Here is an 18,476-nt window from a genome sequence, read left to right on the forward strand (position 1 = left end):
CCACCTTAAAGACAGAGTAACAATGTCAAGAATTAGCAAGTAAAATCAGCTCTCCACTATCTGGTCTGTTCCATAAAGGATCTCTTGTACTAAACATTCTGTGTGGAACAAGAACAATGGTAGCTGAAAAGCCACAGAACTTGAAACTGGTTCAGGTGAAGGAATATTTTATGAATTGCTTCTATTATATTATAGTAGGCAGTATGTCACCAGAACCTGACAAGGTTAGGAATAATCTCATAATTTACACTCTAGGAGAACTCACAAAAGCATTTTGAGGTTAAGAATTCATTGGAACAGAGAAATAGTTTCACTTACAGTGATGTGAGTTAGAGGGCTATAAATCACCAGAGAAGTTAGCAAATTATTTTCCAGAGTATGTCAATTCACTTGGATAATATTTATTAATAATACTTTCCTAATTATAGGAAATTGTGTAAATAGAAATTAAAGTTAATTAGATATTACTCATAATTCAACCACCCAGAAACAATTACCATAAATATATTGGAGCACATCTTTCTAGTCATTTTTCTATGAATATATAAATATGTATACAAAATATTAAGATATATTTTTTGTAAGTAAAAGTTCTAGCCACCAATTCCAGTGTGTGGGGGGAGGGTTTCCACAACACCAAGCAATTCTGTGACACCAGCTGGGTGTCCTACAGTTCAACTCAGTTGAGTTGACAGTATCCACTGAGAGAAAGCATCAGATTCCACAAGGTTAAGGGTTCAGTCCCATAAGACTGCCCCCACCCGTGCTTCAGATGCCAGTCACAAGGTCAGGTAATCACCACCTCTGCTTCTAACTGACCAGCTGTAGATTGGAAATTCCAATGACCTCTTTCTTGGTTTCAATTAATGTGCTAGAGAGGTTCGCAGAACTCAGAGAAACATTTTACTTACTAGATTACTGGTTTATTATAAAAGGATACAACTCAGAAACAGTCAGATGGAAGAGATGCAGAGGGCAAGATATGGGGAAAGGGCACAGAGCTTCCATTGTGAAGGAGAGTGGGGCTTCTCTCCAGTTGCCCCACTCGCCTCAGATATGCATGTGTTTACCAACCTGGAAGCTCTCCAACCATCCTGTTGTTTTTTTTATGGCGGCTTCATCATATAGGCATGATTGATGAAATCATTGACCACTGGTGATTGAACTCAATCTCTAGCCCCTCTTCCCTCTCCCAATGTTGGGGGGTGGGACTGAAGGTTCCAACCCTCCAATCACATGGTTGGTTCTCTAGCAACCAGCCCCCCATCCTTAGGTTACCTAGGAGCTTTATAAAAGTCATCTGATTAACATAACAAAAGAAGCCTTAGGAAATTCCAGAGGTTTTAAGAGCTCTGTGCCACAAACAGTGGACGAAGACCAAATATGTATTTCTTATTATAAATCACAATATCACGGTAAGCTGTTGCTTTTAACTAGTACATGTTTCAGATACCTCCCCTCCTCATTACTTTTATAATAGTGCTATGGACTGAATTGTGTCCTCTCCGACAAATTCAACATGTTGCAACCGAAACCCACAATGTGTCTGGAGCTAGATAGGTCTTTAGGAGGTAGTTAGCATTAAATTAAGTCATAAGACTGTGGCCTTGTAAGAAGAAGAAAAGAAGAACAACAGATTCTCTCTCTCTCTCTCTCTTTCTGCCATGTGAGGATGCAGTGAGGTAGCTGTCTGCAAGTCAGGAAGATGGCTCTTATCAGAACCAGACCATGCTGGCCCCATGATCCAGACTTGCAGCTTCCAGGGCTGTGAGAAAATACATTTCTGTTGTTTAAGCCACTCAGTTTATGGTATTTGTTATGGCAGACCAAGCAGAGTAAGACATAGACAGACTTCATTTGTATATAGTTTCTAGTTATCCTTGGTTATCACTTTCCTTTTCTAGTTCCTTTTCTTCCCTTCATACCTGACTGTTGCACACTGTCGTGATACTCAGGAACTGTATATGTTCTTTTTTTCAAAGAAAGAACCTTCCCAAACAGCATGAGGTGTTGAAAGGAATATCTTGGAACTTCCTTGAAAATGAATTGTGAGTATCTTCTAGATGAGAGTTATGATACCGCACCTAAAACATGAGAGTGAGTCTCCTAAATCATAGATTGTTAGTGCTTTTAGCAGCATGCTTGACAGATAAAAGGAAGGTATTTATATGTCAACTTTAAGCATATTTGTTAGCTGAAGTATGGAGAAATAACAAAAAATATTATGGAACATGTGAGAAAAGAAATGAGAGTGACTTCTGATGGGAAATCACACATTTGTAGGACACAAACTGTAGTTCCTTGTAAAACTTTCAATAGTGCTTGTGAATGGTGGGCTAGAGCCAAGAGTAACCCTTAACTATTTTATTTATTTATGATTTGCTTATTAAGACTATTTTTATATTTCAAGTAGTAAAATGAATCTGCTTTCCTCAGTTTACATCAAATGGTGTGGAAGGAAAGCAATTTCCAGAATGTGCTGAGAGAATGGGCAAAGGAAAATCATGCCAAGATTTTAGAACACTCCAGAACAAGGTACAAAGTAAAATTTCTCCTTAGGATAGCAGATGCATTAGCAGTAGGCACATTAAAAGTCTGTTCCCAGTGACAGGGTCTGTTTCTCAGGTATACATCATGAAAAATAGGGAAGAGAATGAACGTTGAAGGAAGTATGGAGAGGAGAACTAACTGTCTATAGGTCAGAGCTTATGAGGAGTCCTTAGTCTGGAACTGAGGCTCCTGAGGGAGATATCAGGCCATAGTCTGCAGTTCTCAGAAGTTAAAATGGGGGAAAGAGAATCCCAGGTTGCTAAACAACTTTTCCAAGGTCACCCAACTAGCAACGAATCCAGAGCCAGTATTAAACTCTTCAGGTGCTTGAGTTTAGTTTTCTTTCCACTCCACACAATGACAACCATAATATTCCATACCTGCAAGTATGACAGTTTTCATTTGTAAGATTTCGAGTCTACATTTACCATATACACCTAATCCTTAAATCAAAATAGGAAGATAACCTAAAAACAAAACTGACATTATTTCTTATTTCCAATCTCTCTTCCTCCTTTTGCTTTTTGGTCCCTAATTTTTATGCTAAAGACATTTATAGAGAATGTTACATTCTGGGGGAAAATATAATACCTCCAAATCCCTTAGTGAATATTCTTCATCAATTAATTTGGTTTCATAAGCACTCCAGAAGGAATACAAATAGCATCTGTATTTAGAACTGATTTTTTTCCTGCAGTGCCTTGGCAGGAGGGGGAAGTTGAAAGAGTGGGGTTATTTGGTAAAACTCTTTGCCCTTTTCTTTTTGTAAATGTTGTCTTTTTTTGTAAATGTCAAGTCCAAATTATAGGTGAGTATTGGCAGAGTTGCACAGACTATCTGAGACCCATTACAGCCTCTGGCATTTGTGCTGCTAAATTTGTAATGAGTTGCAGGTGTTTGTGATTGAATTTTGTGTTGCCTTTGTGATTGGCTCACTGCTTCACAGTCCATTAAGGCTATGCTTTTTTTTTTTTTCTCTTTGGTGATGTTAAAATTGTGGTGATACAAAAACTCCAGTTAAAAAATAAGGTAGATACTAATAGTTTTAACAGAGAGCAAGGTCTGTATGTTTTAAAACATGTCGATTTTCACAATAATCCATGGGGGCAGTCACCAGTTCAAGAATATATCTCAAATATAATGATAATAGTTTGACATATTTCATTGAGATTGAAGTTGGAAGATATCATTTAGGCCATCTTCTACTCGAGCAGTTCTCAGCGCTTCAACGTGGATAAGAATTACCAGGAAGAGATCCTTCTTTAAAAAAGAGTTCTGTTGCCTCCTTTTCTTTCTCTAAGATTTAGACTCAACAAATGTGGGCATAGAGGCCAGCAATCTGTATATTAAAAACCAAGATCTTAGGTCATTCCTAAATATGTGTTTCATATATGACTCTTTCAGAAGCACCATATCTAGCTCATTTCCTTTGCTTTATAGGTGAGGGATGAAGACCAGAGATTATAGAAAAAAAGATCTATTTGTGTTTCCTGAAGATTTCATGGAAGAGGCAAGTTTAGTAAGATAGCATCATTCCCACTTCAGAATTATTGTTGTTTTTCTATTAGTTTAGATTATCCACAGACTTCACTGGGGCTTGTAGAGCTTAGTAATTATCCTGAATTAGTACAGAGGTAGCATATACTATATTTGGTCTATCAAGTCCCTATATATAATCTGAAATATATATTTATATATTTTATAGGTATGGGTGTGTGTAGAGTCGACAAGGCAAGTAAGATGATAATATAGAGTAGTTCGTAGAATGTCTGATACAGAAAGGATGTCAAGTGTCATATGCTATTGCAAATACGTAGACTACAACTTTTAGATATATGAATATCTTTCAGAATCTTACCCAGTTTCAGGATTATCACTAATAACACATTACTAATAAGTATTTTATGAACACTTACCATCCTCTTTTGATGAGCATTTAGTATGTATTATTCCCGTTTACTATCACAATAGCCTTATGAAGCTGGTACAATTATGTATTTAACCTTTTTTCGATAGGTGAGATAATTGAGATTTGGAAAGTTTAAGTAACTTATCCAAGGTCAAAGAGCTAGTAAGGTGCGAAGCTTGGATCTGAACCTAAGAACTCTGATTCCAGAGTCAGAGCCCTTGAGAACCAATGCCCCAATGCCACCCTGCCTTGGATATGTAGAAACATCACTACAGTATGGACCTACAGATAGCTGATTACCAGGGAGTGCTGCTTGATGAAACAAAAAGTAAATAAGCACTATTGTATTTGCCTCATCTGATTCAGTACTGCATTTGTAGATCATGCCAGTGAATGCATAGCTGCTATATATATATATATATACACACACACACTCATACCTGCAGTTTGATAAGCTGCAGCTCTGAATAAGATCAAGTATAAATAAACCTATTTATGTATGTGGGTGTATGTGTATATATCTATTTTCTATTTCCAGAATACGTGTATAAAATTAACGGAAACTCTAACAGAAACACACCAGAACACAAATCATTTGCTGCATGATTTTCTTAACCTGTATTTTAATTTGGTGGTGCTTTACTTTGAATTTTAATTTTGCCTAAAGCTTGCTATCTTATTAAAATAGTTACATAGGACTCAGGTATATATGTCAGATACAAGTAGTGTTGATTGGGTGCTTAGTGCCTGATATACAGTAGGCACTCAATATTTGAAGAAATAAAGCATGTGTTAGAAAGCATAGAAAATGCTCATATACAATATCTGTGTTAGTCATGGTCCTGGCAGGAAACAAATGCTCACCTAAGGATTTAGCGAAAGCTACCCAAGAAAAGGACTATTTACAAAGGTTTGGGCAGTGAGGTATTCAGGCACTAAAAACAGCAGGAAGACATTACTACCTGTGAAATGGCAAGAGGAAGAAATGGAGTTACCAGTGCCTGATAAAAGCTGGGCTAAGAAAAGAAGAGAGCTGCCAGGCAGAAGCTGTTACCATGGTCAGCTAGTGAAGAAATCATAGCCACACAGGGAAAAGGATGGGGACCTGACAGGAAGAGGAAGTTCCTCTCATTGTTGAATCTCAAAGAGAAGCTTAAGGGAAAATGAATCTAGGTGATACATATCATGGATGTCAGGCATGGCCAAGAGTAGAGTGGAGAGGGGTACAAAATAGATCTGGGGTATAAGCTTTATATCATTTCATGCCATCTTTTCAACAATAATGTATCTTAGTAATTATCTCCATCACAAATAAAATTTTTATTTATTTTATATTATCAAAATTATGTATTATGTCACCCAATATCTAGATGTTGGGGAAAAATTCACTTAACGGGCAAGTCAAAAGTCCATGCTCTTGCTGAGATTATCTTTTAGAAAATAAGAAGACAAAAAATAAGACAAATGATGGAAAAACGTCATTTCAGATAGTGGTAAGTGCTGTAAAGACAATGCAATATGGTTTTCCAATGATAGTTACTGGGAGAGGAGTAACTGGGAAAGAGATGACTTTAGACTGGGTGAGAGGAAAGGACTCTCTGATGAGGTACTATTTAAGCAGAGACCTGTAGGATATGAAGAGTCTATGGAGAGGACAGCCTTTTAAAATCTGATAGAAAAGTGCTCCAAGAAAAGGGAACAGAAAGCACAAATGCATATGACAGGAACAAGCTTGGTGGGTTATGTGAAGAAAACCTAACAATGGCAGAGAGCCACGTGTTTGGTGAATATGGAGGAGAGTAACACAGGAGGTGGTGGGCAAGATAACACAGGTCCTTGGGATGAGTTCGGATTGCATTTACAGGACAACATAATTCCCTTGGAGGATTCTGAGCATGGAAAAGACGCTATCTGATTTACGTTTTAAAAAGATCCCTCATGGGCTTCCCTGGTGGCGCAGTGGTTGAGAGTCTGCCTGCCGATGCAGGGGACAGGGGTTCGTGCCCCGGTCCGGGAAGATCCCACATGCCGCGGAGCGGCTGGGCCCGTGAGCCATGGCCGCTGAGCCTGCGCGTCCGGAGGCTGGGCTCCACAACGGGAGAGGCCACAGCAGTGAGAGGCCGGCGTACCGCAAAAAAAAAAAAAAAAAAAAAAAAAGATCCCTCAGGTTGCTGCACTGAGAACAGATTATAAAAAAAAAAATGCAAGAGAACAGGCATGGAGACCTACTAGGATCGTTAGCATAGGATATGGTAAGGAGTCGACAGAAATGAGATGTATATTTTTTTTTAGCGTCAACATTCTTACGCAAATAGTGAAGAAAAAGGGGGGTGGGGAGCAAAATAATCACTACGGCTTTGGTTTGAGTAACTGGGTGAATGACAGTGTCACTTACTGAGAGGGGGGAGACTGAGATGGTCGTGGGTGGGAAAATGAAAAGAATTGGTGCATTTTATGTTTGAGATGCTTATGAGATATCCATGTGGAGTTTAAAGCCATGGAGCTGGATTGGATTATCTAGAGAGAGTGTGTAGACGGAAATGAGAAAGTTGAGCACACAACTGACTCAAAATTAAAGTACCTTTTTTTTTTTTTTGTGGTACGCGGGCCTCTCACTGCCGTGGCCTCTCACGCTGCGGAGCACAGGCTCGGGACACGCAGGCTCAGCGGCCATGGCTCACAGGCCCAGCCGCTCCGCGGCACGTGGGATCTTCCCGGACCGGGGCACGAACCCGCGTCTCCCGCATCAGCAGGCGGACTCTCAACCACTGCGCCACCAGGGAAGCCCTAAAGTACTTTTAATATATGGCATTCTTTTGGATACCTGAACTCAAATTGATGGCTAAGAAAGATTTTATTTTTCGCTAGAATGTATTCAGCCTATAAATCAGTGTTTTTCAAATTTATTTATGTTTTTTAGCATCAGAAGTACTTTGCACGCCAAATCTTGTGAAGGAAAACACTACATAAACATATTGAAATGTTGATTATATAAAGCTGGGTATGTATGGGGGGTTATTATAATGTTCTCACTACTCTTGAATGTGTTTAAAACTCTCCATTAAAAAAAAAAAAAAAAGCATGAAAGAAACTGAGTGGAACTGTCCTATTTAAAGCAAGGGATGAGAATCTCAGGCCCGTTTCCTCATCTCCTTAGATGCTTTTCTATGGAATCCTTATAATTCCTCAGAATAAACTTTAAAGTTCCTGCCATTGATGAATACTTTTGAAATCTCTATGATAAGTTAATTAATTATGAGTTGGAAATACTGCACAATTACTATGGAAAACACTTTACAATTGTTATCTTACTAATGTTTAAGACCATCTTATATAATGGGTACTATTAGCATCCCCCTTTTGCAAATGGAGCAACTGTGGCTTAGAGAGGTCATGTAACTGGCTCAAGTTCAAGTAGTTGGTAATTGGAGGAGCTGTGATCCAAGCTCATGCTGCCTGACTTCACATTAATAACTACATTAATTACAGCAGTTGACACTCAAATTAACTTCAACAAAAAAATAACAACCACAAATTCAATCAGTCCTTTATTTAGGATGAGAATTTTCCAGTTAAGAATAGTAAAGATGTTAAATCCTGTCTGTGCATTTCTTCATGAGCTTTCTCTGCATTGTGTTTCTCAGAGCCACAAGTTTTTACTCATTTCTCTTTCTATTTACCAAATATTAAGCATGGAAAATGAATATCAAATAAAGTAACAGTGACTGGCATTTACTCCTAACTTAGTGACAGCAGAATATGGAAGTTCAAAGAAATGATTAATTAACTCAGTAAAGCACCAACCATGTACGGTAACACCAATTTGAAGGCATTTTTACCAGGTTGCTTTTTCTTGACTAGACTATTATCACTTTATTTTAGCTGAGATTTATGTCCAAATCAGGGAAAACTTTGATCCTGATATTTTTTTGGAGATCAAAGTTTCACAAGTAACACTGAGCTTTACAAGGTCTCAATGCAATGCATACTGCTGTAAAGTATTAAACTAACGCAAAAGAATAATTTGCATTGGTGCTGGGAAATGTACCTTAGATATATGCAGGTACTCCAGTGCTCTACTGTAAACAATAATCAAGTTGAAATATGGAAAGAAAAGTGAATCTTGTATGACAATACACCTCAATCCACTCTTTTTCTTTTTTTCTGAGCATTTTGCTCCTAGATTTTAAAAGACCAGTTTGCCTGTTTGTGTAAGTAAATTTGTTTGTGCATTTTATTGTTTTTTCTTAGTATTTGTTGGGGAAAAGGGAAATGTAAAAGCTATTTTCTTGGTCTTTCTTGTTCTTTTGATTGCTGAATGATGCAGAATATATATTACTATTTTTTTTACACAGGCTCAATTCATGTGTATGACATCCAAGCAGATGCTATAAACATTATGTCACTTCCAACCTCATAGGTTCAGCCAGCAGAATGACATTTAAAATCATGGTGATCAGAGCAGAACTTTGATTCTTCACTTGTGAAAGGAGATAGAGAAGCCCTTCCCATCTAAAGTAATTATAACTCTATCTGAACACTGATTTTGAAATAAAACTACATATGAAATGATACCTTTCTAATTAAAACGATTCTGTGGCCCTGCCCTTCTCTCTCCCCCTTTCCCCCTCTCTCTGTCTCTCTCCCTCCCTCCATTTTCTTCACTCTGTTCCTTTCTCTTCCTTGTCCTCCTTCTATTTCTCTCACCCTATATTTTTCCATCTTTTCTCCTTTTTCTATCTTTCTTCTCTCCATTGTGGTATAAAGTACTGGAGAAGCTTTGACAATTACAATGTTAAGTCTTTCATCAATGTGGTATATGTCTTCATTTATTTAGTTCTTTAATTTTATCAAATGCTTTATAGCTTTCTACATTTATATCTTATACTCTCCTGGTAGATTTATTCTCAGGTATGTGATAAATTTCATGCTATAGTAAAGAGTATCTGTTATAAAATTTTATTTGCTAACTTTTTGTTAGTGGTATATAAAATAAATTGTGTTGAGCAAACTTGTTAAGTTCAATAATTCATTTTAATACTGTGCTTGTGGATTTTTTAAAATTTTCTATACCCACTCATATCTTCTGCAAATAATGAGAGTTTTACTTTTTCCCTCTCTAATCCTTATACCATATGTCAGTTTGCTTGCTTGTTTGTCTTTCTTTACAGCATTACTGGGACCTCAAGTTGAGTATTGAAAAGGAATGGTGGTCCTGGGCACCTTGCTTTTTTTCCCCTAATTGAAAGAGAAAGTATTCAATATATCCAGTTAAATATATGTTATGGATTTTTGGTGTAGATTTTGTAATATGTGATACACATTTTTTTGTAGATTTTTAACCCATATCCAGGAAATTCCTTTCTACTCTTAATTTTGTATGCATTCTCATGTTCAGAAAAATATACCGAATTCTATCAGATGTTTTATCAAGCATCAGAACTGGACTCAGCCTGGAAATTTAAAACCTGATAGAAATTCCTACAGTAGCCACCTGTGCCTCAACTCTTTTTGTGTGTAAATATTCTAAATTAAAGAAACAATTTCTCTAATAGTTGTAAGATTATCCAGATTTACCCTATCTTCTAATTTCAATTTTGTTTATTTTCACTCTTAGGAATGTTTTTAAAATCTACATTTTAAAATTTATTACCATTAAGTTATGTATAATGTCATATTATGCTAGTTTTAGTAACTATAGTATTTTTAGTAATGTCCTTTAAAAATTCTCAATATCAGTCATTTGTATGTACCATCTCTTTATTTTTCAATGATCAGTATTCTTGGGAGCATATCCATTTTATTACTCTTTACAAATATCCAACATTTGTATTTGTTGATTTTTTCATTATATACTTTTTAAAATCAGTATTTTCATCTCTATTTCCTTCTTTCTTTTTTTTTTTTTTGCGGTACGCAGGCCTCTCGCTGTTGTGGCCTCTCCCGTTGCGGAGCACAGGCTCCGGACGCGCAGGCTCAGCGGCCATGGCTCACGGGCCCAGCCGCTCCGCGGCATGTGGGATCTTCCCGGACCGGGGCAGGAACCCGTGTCACCTTCATCAGCAGGCAGATTCTCAACCACTGCACCACCAGGGAAGCCCTATATAAGTTGTTTTGACGTTTAAAATATTTTATACTTTAGCTGTTATTGTTATCTCAACATTCTGAAGTATTTAAGAAATTGTAGTCATTGAATTAAAAGTTGGAGTTTTGTTATCAGAAATTTCCTCAAACATTTGTGATTTGAACATACCCTCTGGAGGCAAATAAATTAATGGACTTTTATATTATTATTTTTAGTATATTCTTGATTCTTACTTAAAAGTGTCTTCTCCCACCTTGATACTTTCCAAAGAATGCTACCATGTTGCTATTTTTTATTGCTTGGGGTTATTTTTGAAGACTTGGGTATATATTTCTTGGTTGGATCATGGCATACTCAGCTGTGAATGTAATGAGATCAATCCTAGGCATCCTCATATCAAGGATCCTCTTTTACAGCACCAGGTGTATTGGGATATCTACTCTACATCCAGACCATACTTCTGGTAACACACTGGCTTTTGATAAACGGATGTTGATAATAGTGAGTGTTGACCTGGGCCAACAATATTATTTTCAGCTAATTTTTTTCAGCTATTTGAACAAGATAAGGAGTGTGTGGCCACACATCAACAATAGCCAGAAGGAAAAAGATATGTTCTGTTTCTCACTAGAGTCACTTCAATGAGATGTCAATCAAAGTATGTTAGTCTAGTTGTCAGTACCCACACTAATACTGAAAGAAGCATTAAGCTTTACAAGACAATAAAGACAAGCTGGAGAGGTACCAGAAAGTCATTGGTTTTAATCTTAGTTAGATTAAATATTCAATTTGACAAACTAAAAAAAAAATACATCTTAAAAAAAATAACAGAAAAGCTGTTGATTTTCAGGTCATTTCTCTAAAGGATCAAGGGAGGAGGGACTGGCAACTATTCTCCTTAAATGCTACCTTAGTGTTGGTAGTTTGCAAATATGGAGCATTTATTGTTTGATTTTTGTGCCTTCCTTACAACCTAAGTTTGGCAGAAACCCTACAGCATATTCTCAGGGAAAAAGAAAAAAAATTTAGACATTTCAACCATCTGCCAGATATACCTATCAAATTATTCATTTCTCAGGCTGCTTAAGGTTATTTAAATTCATAGCTTTTCAAACTACTGACAAGGTTTGCACACTGTGAAGAAAATGAATATTGTTAAGGGTTAAATGGACAGCTTCACACTTTAAATGCATTATATATTCACCCCAGGCACTCTCCTACTGATTTTTCTCTTTATTGTTTTATTTTACGATCAGGAACTCTTCCTAATTGTGGACCATGCTGACAATCTGCATGACAATGGAAAGATTCAAACAAAAGTGACCCAGGTATAGGACAACAGTTGCGTTATACCTAAGGAAACAAGATTTCACATAAATTTTAGATATACAAACAGGGCTTTGAGAAAGAAAGGTACACAAAGTTGAATCCACATTCTGCCTTGCTGGGCATATATACCCTACTCTATGCAATTTGCATGACTTGACATGTAGACAGGCAAGATCACCTTTAGAAGTGGTCGTCATTAAAATGCAGACTGTCTATCAAGAGAAATGGTCTCCCAGAAATCAATACCTTAAAAACCCTTGTGGCTAACTGTTCTGCCAGGCACTTTCAAATTTTTATAACACTGAAAATAGTGTAGAGTAAGTAGAGGTTTCATTTCTTTGATTTCTTTTTATCACATTCTGTCAGTCCTCGATCAAATTTCATAACTCAAAGACATACATTTACCACCAGGGGTAGTTCAAAGGGATGTTGACCTTTGATTTACAAAACCCCTTAGATTTACTCTGTGCTTTTCCTGAGAGGTTCTCCCTTTCCACATACCACCAGAATTTCTTATACAAATAAGAAAAAGCCTGCTGAGTTCAGGACATGGCTAATGGCTGAGCTGGACCTTAGTCCCCCTGGTGGCCAAGGGGTAATACTTCATGATCCTGCTTTTTGTTGACTGGTTTGCAAAACTGGTTTGGGGAGAGATTGCAAAGTATTGTAGTAAACTCTGATGCAAAGGGGCAATCATGCTGTGAGTGTCTGACAAGTATTGCATGTTTGTAAATAATTACACTTGGACCACAAGATTTGGATTATGATGCCCTTATCATAAAACCTTGTTCTTTCCTGTTAGACACACTTGGCAAAAGACATTCTAATCCTCCTTCAGAACTAAATAAATCAGCTTAGGCCAGTTACTTAACTTTTCTGAGCCTTGATTTTTCTTACCTGTAAAATAGGGCTAATAATTCTCTCCAGGTCATAGAATTCCTGGGTACAATAAATGAGAGAATATATTACAAGGACTTGGATCCATGATTTTGTAGACTGTTGAAAATGAGAGCTGTGATATGATCGTTGATATGATGATATCATTTTTCAAAATAATTGCTATAATGATTACTGATAGTTGTAAGGATAGTTCTCATCAGTTTCATGTAAAATAGAGTTACATTCTTAATTTATGAATTATGAATATTGTTCATTTATTAGAAGTCCTCAAGTTCAGATATATAGAAAGTGGGAATTGTTTTTATTTTTCCTTTTGTCCATAGAAAGAAGATTACAATTATGAAGAGCCAAGTCTAGGCAAGCTCACACAAGTCTGAAACTAAAACAATGTCCCTTTGCACTGAAAACAATATAAAACTGTGTGGTTATGATAGCACTCATTAAACCAAAATACTCAAATTTTATATAAAATATGCAGTGTTATATTAGATATTGTTGTTTCAGTAAAATTTGCATTACTTAGAGGATAATAAATAAACAAAAATGAGATTTCTACAAAGATTGGGGACATTTGATTGCTTGCATAGACCTTGAAGTTCAGAGGCAGTAGAGCATACATGGGTTCTGGTGTCAGATGTTCAGAGTTTGAATTCTGGCTCCATCACTTGAAGGCGATTGTGACCAGGAAAAGATTCCTAAATATCTGTTTCCACATCTGCAATAGGGGGATAACAATAGCTTCCATCTTATAAGGCTTTTTAGAGAATTACATAAATTCATATGTATAAGTGTATGAAAGATAACTGACAGCCAATAATAATAATACTAGCTAACCCTGTATGTTCTTCCTCCACATGCATTGTCCGATGGATGTTTGATGACATTTTTAAAACTAACGAATATATCAGTTGAATATTCTTAAAATGCTTAGGCCTGGGATTATGGTTACTGATTGATCATCTTCAAGATAATGAGGAAAGAACAAACAGATGTTCTCTTCCACCCTTGAGCCTTAACAATAATCTTGATATAAGGCAATAAGGCTTCTGTTAGATACAAACAGGATTTCCTAAACCTGGAATACCTCGTACACTGAAATGGATTATTGAAGGAAGTAGTAAAATGTATTTCTTTGAAGAACTTAAAAAATGAGTTTGTTAAAGGTGAGAAGGATGCTTTAGAAGTTGATTATACCTGCAGGCCAGCAGATGAAAGATTAGACTATTTTACTTTTCTTTTTACAAGTCATCTTCAGCAACATGGAGCAGACTGAGAAGACTTAGACCCTAGACTATTCTCCCCTATATCCTAGGGCAGATACTGTGGACACAGACCTATGTGTAGATTCTGAAAACCAGCAGTCAGAGGAGAATGTATGGAGTGGGGAGCTTTCTCCCTAATGTAACTGGCATTACATGATTGCAGGCTGGAATGGGAAGCAGTGTTTCTATAGTACTTATCCATTTTATCCCTCCTTTATCCTCTCCAAAACTATAAACAGCTTATAAAAATACACTCAATTCAGCAAGATAAAAGCAAACTAAAAATAATTATGTGAGCCTTTCTGGACTTTGGGGAGGTGAACTTGGTAGAGAGTGTCAGGGATGAGATTACTGCAAACAAATATTGGCTGTGTGGTCCTGCATAATTGGTCGAAGTGGATGCTAAATTTTTCTAAAGGCTATCAAAAGGTAGAAAACACAGTTACATAATTCAGGTATTCAAAAAATACAAACAGACAAGCCGATAAACAAAAAATAATGAATTTCAAGTAAAATATAACGATTCCTCTTTCTAGGTTCAAACAGCAGCCTTCTGTTGCTCACAGAAATGGATTTCACAGAGTTGGCTGATTTTTATAATGCCCTTCAGTGTTGGCTAATGGTGGACAAAACAAGTGCAACATAAGCTACCAGGCAAGGGTTGGTCTGTCAGTGAGTACCAGGGCTCCAGTATGTGGCTGGGATCCAGAGGCCACACTCTCTTCCCTGGTTAGGGGACTATGATGAACAAAGCAAAGGTGCAGACCTAATGGCATTAGGGAATTTCTCAGGTGAAAAAATAGGGACTAAGGTAGAGGAAAGAAGACAGAAATCCAGTTATCCAAACTGGGGCACAAAATGAAGATGCTGTCTGAGGAACAATGCCTAATTCCAGTTATAGAGCTGAGAGACAAGGTCAGAGTCAAATCAGAAGTGAGAGATTCAGGATGTGTAGTTCCCAAACAGTTGGCTGGGAAGGATTTATTAAGTCCATTCTGATTCAAGTGAGAGTAGTGCTAGAATAAACTTAGAGGTTGAGGTACAGCAACCCTAGCTGGAAGGCGTGACAGAGTATTATTGTAAGATATTATGAGAGTACTTGTTCTGCCTTTCTTTCGAAACAAACCTAAAATCTCAACAGACTCAAATAGAGAATACTGTAAATGGACATAAACACATTAAAATTTTTCAGAAGGCAATTTGAAGTTATTCCTTTGTCATTAAGCTTGTTTTGACTACTTGTTTTGAGGCTCTAATAACTTTGATACAACTCCAAGATGTGCCACTATTTCAGAAACCCTATAACTTCTTCATTATCTACACTTCTATTATGATTCAATTTGCCTTCTAAAGCCCTTTAGTCTTTCTTTTTGCTATTTCATTGCTTCCCTTCCCTACTACTTATTCTATAAAGTATTGCTTTTTCACACTTTGACCATATTATTCCTGCTTACAGTATAGGACAATAAAATTTATTATTTAACCCAGGTGAAAATATTACTTCATCTGTTTTCTACCACATTCTATATAGTTATACTCAATATTTTAACTATCCTCTGTTGCTTTAGTGTATTGTGGCAGGCTGTGCAGAAATTAAGTAACACAGCCCAATAGGTACAGCGATAAAGAAAAATAAGTTTATCTAACGTATTGAAAAAATATTTATCTCTTCTGAGGACTGATCTAAAGAAAACAAAAAGGAAAACTCAAATATATATTTTTAAATTGCTGTCATCACATAGGTGGCACTGGTAGCAAGGGAAATCATTTTGTGCTTTAGAAAACAATGGTCTGCTGCTACTTTTTCTTTCTTGGGTAAGAAAATTCCCCTGAAGGTATACATATGAGGGTGAAGTTCAATAACATTTGGAGTTGCCTGACTTGGTGTCAGTTTGAAATTTCAGATTTCTAAATAAAATTGACAAAGTCATTTATAGAAACTTCACATTTTTATCCTTGGGACTAATAGCAGCAGGGAATAGAAGCATCTAACCAGCAAGATAGAAAGAAAGGTCCTATGATGCTTTGTGATTTTTAAATGAAAATAATAGAAGATGAAAGCAAATCTTTATTTCGTCTTGTTTGTGATGCCTAATAATTATGCTTGAGGGGATAAAAATACTCACTGAAAAAAGAAACATTTAAAAACTTGATAGGCTAAGCTATGCCGATTCAGGCTTGACTACAATTCTTTGTTAATCCTTTTAGAAAAGGACCTTCTGAAAATGGCTTGAGGTTGAGTTATTTTTATTTTCTGGTAATTCATTTATTCAATATTGAGCAACATTTTACAATTACTATATTCAAGGAAAGCAATGGAAGATACAAGAAAAAGATATGGTGTCTATTTTGTCCGTAAATGAGAAAATATATTCCTACCTTTGTAATCTAAGTACTTAGCATGCTATTTATAAAGTACGCACCCAAATTTTGTTGAATTTTAATGAAGAATCTCAGTCTGGTAAGAGAAAGGAATAGTTGCAATATGCTAAGAAAAGTCTGTAATAGTATGCATGGAACACAATGGATGCACAGAGAAAGAAGTTCACGCTCCTACTCAGAGAAGTCAGCCCAGGTAAGAGGAGAGTTGAGCTGAGTTTTACAGGAGGTGTAGGTGTTTATCCATGAGTTAAGGGAAGGGAAGAACAAGCCATGATACGCAAGATGCTTGTATTGTAAATCCATCTTGTGTTGTTTGTATCACTGACTTTTAAAATTTAGAAGGTATCTTCTAGAATAAAGTGAAAACAAATGATAACTTATCATATTTGGAAAAAGATGAAAGATGTTTAGAAAAAGTAAATGTGGGGCTTCCCTGGTGGCACAGTGGTTGAGAGTCCACCTGACGATGCAGGGGACGCGGGTTCGTGCCCCGGTCCGGGAAGATCCCACATGCCGCAGAGTGGCTAGGCCCGTGAGCCATGGCCGCTGAGCCTGCGTGTCCGGAGCCTGTGCTCCGCAACGGGAGAGGCCACAACAGTGAGAGGCCCGCGTACCACAAAAAAGGAAAAAAAAAAAAAAAAAAGGTAAATGTGCTTAACAAGTAATACAATATTCAAGGCATCAGGAAAACACAAACCAAAACAAATGAGATGGCATTTGCAAGTACTGACAAGACTTTTAAAATCATAAATCCAAGATTGGTTGAAAAAACCAATAAAATGGAAAACATTTCTGGAAGAAATTTTGTCAAGCTAACTCACGACACACCTTAAACATATTTGACCCAGCAATTCTACTTCTAGGGGTTTATATAACCCAGGTATGTACCAATATTTATATAACAATGGCATCATTAAATACTTATTTATAAAAAAGTAAAAGCACACCAAATATCCAACAATAACAATGGTCAAGAAACTTGAATACGTCATCTAAAGAAATACTACCCAGAACTTGAACAGTATGTCTTTTAAAACATTTGATGTCAGAGAAGGTTGCTGAAAATATAATATTAAGTAAATAAAAAGGATACACAACAGCATATTTGTAATGACATTGATGTATTCAAGCAAATGTATTTATTGCAACATCCACTCTATTCAGCCAACAGCAATGGTCTTGATTTTGGATTCATGAGTAAAGATTCAGTTCCCCCAGCAGCAAGATTATCTTGTGTTAAGAAAGGACATAAAACAGGCAACGCAATAAACCCTGTTTACCTAGAGACCAACGATTCTCCCTTCATTCCACAAATTATTTCCCTCCCTCTATGTACATACCATTTCTCCAATCAAGAGGTGGAGATATATCCTTTCTCCTTGAATTGGGCTGAACCTTTAACTGCTTTCTGGTATTCTGGGATTTTGAGTCTAAGCATCATGAAAGCCTGGCAGTTTATGCTTCTTCCTTACTGTGATGTGACTGCTAAGAAGCTACATGGATAGCTTCATGTCATGAATCAAGGTGCCAAGATCATAGCCCCAGCTGAGTTTCTGGGGAATATTAGCATCAGCCATGTGAATGTCAATACTCCATCCCCAGTTGAGCTGTCCAGGCTGATGCTACAAGGAGCAAAGTTGGGCTTTGCTCCTGCCCTGTCCGGATGACAAATAAATGGTGCTGATTTAAACCACTAAGTTTTGATACACAGCAGTAGAAAAACAAAACGAGACAACTCCATAGTGGAGCTGAGATCTGAATTCCCTTCCACGAGACTTTTGAATGTCCCATCCACTTCAACCACTTTGCATTTGGGATCCGCATGGATACAAAATTCTAGACTCGTTGGGTATCAACCACCTCAGTTCAGGGATGCTAACAGATCTATGGTGACTTCAGCTTTTGTGCCTTATAGTTATGTAGTCTCTTGAGGAATACATGATTAACTTCCATTTACTAGTACAACCACATTTCATAAATATCATTACTCAATAAACAATCTGGGCAACAAGTTTCAGGTGTTTGGAGATCCTGTACATGCTACTTTGGACAGCTTCTC

General features: G+C 36.9%; 1 long non-coding RNA gene across 1 annotated transcript in view; it reads right to left on the reverse strand.

The window, feature by feature from the left end:
* Positions 1-10,511: 10,511 nt before the first annotated feature.
* LOC141278876 (uncharacterized) overlaps positions 10,512-18,476 on the reverse strand; it is a 34,256-nt gene continuing 26,291 nt past the window's right edge. Inside the window, exon 3 of the long non-coding RNA XR_012332272.1 lies at positions 10,512-10,559. This is a non-coding gene — a long non-coding RNA (uncharacterized lncRNA). The remainder of the gene's footprint in view (positions 10,560-18,476) is intronic.

Source organism: Tursiops truncatus, chromosome 6 (genome assembly GCF_011762595.2).
Source record: "Tursiops truncatus isolate mTurTru1 chromosome 6, mTurTru1.mat.Y, whole genome shotgun sequence".
NCBI classification, from domain to species: domain Eukaryota; kingdom Metazoa; phylum Chordata; class Mammalia; order Artiodactyla; family Delphinidae; genus Tursiops; species Tursiops truncatus.